We start from the raw sequence: 2,998 nt of genomic DNA, 5'->3' as shown, positions 1-2,998 counted from the left end.
AGTCCGTAAAATATCCCATGATCCTAGAATGATCATAGCATAAGTTCAGGGGTCTTCAACAGAATGTGTGACAAATCTTACATTAAACACCCTATAGACCTTATAGGACTTTTCTGTTTGTATGTATGGGCTGTCAAGACCAGAAAGTATTTTTCCCCCACTCTATCTATCCATACATCCATCCATCCATCCATCCACCCATCCATCCATCCATCCATCCATCCATCCATCCATCCATCCATCCATCCATCCATCCATCCATCCATCCATCTATCTGTAGTGGGGGTCCCTGCTTCATCTCTCTCAGTGGAAAAAACGTGGAAGACCGCTGGCATAATAACAGTGCCATGTGTTATAAGGAGAACACATGCTGTTCTTACCACTTAAACCCATGGTAGTTCGCTGACCGTGGTTCCCTCCCGCGCACTCAGATCAGCCAACGCAGGGAAGCTGGAAGTACCCTCACTAAAAACGCTGGGACAGCGCTCCACACGTCCCAAACTCTTCTCCCTTCTGGCTCCAAAACTGTGGAATGCACTTCCCATTGCAGTCAGAACTGCAGCATCACTCCCAATCTTCCGCCGTAGTCTGAAAACCCAGCTTTTTAAACTCCATCATGGCCCGTAGCACTTGCCCTATCCCCTTAGATAGCACTTTTTGTAGACTTTTGTAGTTTCATTATATAGATATTCCACTGTTACGTTCTTAGCTTACGCATGTTTCATGATAACTACTTTGTATGTATGTGATATATTGCCATGTTTTTTGTTCTTGCTTAATGTAAATTGCTCTGGATTAAGAGCGTCTGCTAAATGCCTAAATTGTAAATTGTTCAAAGGGGGTCTCTTTTTGAGGGGCGCTAGCCCCTCCGATATATTCAGCTATCCGTGTAGATTTTTGTCTAAGAGCGCCCCTCACTTCACATGGGTGTGACTTTTTTCCTCTACATTCTATACCAAAATTAATCTCTACGCCAAAAATAATTTGCTGTATTCGGCAAATGTTTCCCTGTTTTTGCTGAATATTTTGCCCAGAATAGCAATGCTATAGGGTTGATATGGTTAAAGATGGACAGCTTAATAGAAATCAGAATAATGCTCTCCATGTGAGAAATGTATGTGAGTATGTTGCTACGATAATTGTGCATACTGCTAACCTCTGTGTGGGTACACCTGACATATACTCAATACAACCAGTGCAATAATGCATTATTTATTGTAGAATGCATGTAGAATGCACTTTCAGCACGTGCCATAATTCATACTTACTGGCATTAATCTAATGATCTTGCCATAACCGTCTCTGCAGGTCTATGCTATAGTGTACATTGTTGCATATTATATTTAGTTTCTTTCTTCATATTTTGTAACTAGTGTGATGCACCATGGCACGAACCTCACAGAGATGTACAGCATCTGAATAGAATAACAGTTTTCTATTTAATAAAGGGCCACACGTGTCTGTCTTTATAGCCTTGGTGTCCATAACTATGTCCTCTCCATTTTACAGCGAGTCAACCCCACAGTCTGAAGTTTTTAAGGCAGGACAAGGGTTCAGACGACGCTTGGTGGTCCGTGAACTCTTGTCGTTGCATACCCCCCCCACTGAGGCAGGCAAGCAGGCGAGATGACAGTTGTGCTATGAGGTGAGGTCCTCTGGAACTGGGGGTTAAAAACCCAACCACACGACACAAGCGCGGCAGGACGAAAGGCTCTTCAAAGACTGATTAGTTCCCCAGGTTCAAGACTGCTTTAGGGAGGGAGGGAGAAGAATAGAGGCATGAGTGGAGAGGGAAGGAGAGAGAGAAGGGATAGAGGAGGGAGAGATAGAAAGTTAGAAACACAACGTGGGGAGGAGGGATAGAGGTGATGAGAGTGGAGGGAGAGAGAGAGGCAGAGTGCAGTGTACAGTAGACAACACAGAGGACATGAGAAAGGGACATATGATGGAAGAAAAGGAAACGGGATTAAAGGAATAAAAATAAAGATACGAATGAAATGAGCACAGATGCAGACAATGAAATATATAAAATAGATAACAGACTGGACAAATGAACAGATTAAAAATAAACTTCTCAAAAAAGGAAACGTACCTTATGAAACAAAACTGAGGGCAATGAGCGAGGGATGGGGGACAATTGATGACAAAATAAGTGAGAGAAATGACAACAGAATGAAATAAATTAAAGGTCAGGGGACAGAGAGGAATGACGTGGGAAGAGGATGAAAAGAGGAAGAAAAGAGTAAAGAGAGAGATGCAAAAGTAAAGGTAAAAAAAAAAAGGACAGACGTACATAGAGACAGGAAAGGAGCAGAGGAGTTTTGTTTCCATGAGGCAATGAGCTGGTTTTTACAGTGACTTTTACGACAGCTTGGAGACTGCTTCAGACAGGGCTAGCTGGCCGGTTGGGATGGCAGCCTCCGACCCCCGGTGTCTCAGGAACACGACAGATCACATCACATGCCGACAGTGAAACTCCATAATGCCAATAACTGGGTGCATTGTGGTGATGGAAACCCGGAGAGCAGAGAATAAAACCCGCAGTAACACAGATCACATCACACAGTCACAATGTTACTCTGTAACTTAAATCAGAAGCTCTTAACTCCGGTCCTTAAAGCTCCGCCGAAATGGGATGTTGGCAGGTGCACATGGCAAAAGATACATTCATGTGCCCCAATAATATATAGCATAATGATTAAGAGCCTTGTCTCACGACCCACGCGTACCCTGTCTGGCCTGGGATGGAATCCTGCAAGACTTGATCCTGTGCCTCTCCAGTCTCCTACAAATGTTTCCCTCTCACCTGTCTGTCTTAATAAAAGAGAAATACTAAGGCCCATGTACAGGCCGCTATCCTTTTGTCTAGAAGATTATTGTCTGGAAAACTACTACGATGGGAACCAAATCACAGGACTTCACTGCTGTCTAACTTGAACCACAAGAGAGACAAAACAAGTTGTTGTCTGAAGTCTGAATTGTATTTAGTTGTGTGTTG

Source organism: Electrona antarctica (genome assembly GCF_951216825.1).
Source record: "Electrona antarctica genome assembly, chromosome: 4".
NCBI lineage: Eukaryota > Metazoa > Chordata > Actinopteri > Myctophiformes > Myctophidae > Electrona > Electrona antarctica.
Note: the sequence above shows the minus strand (reverse complement) of the source record.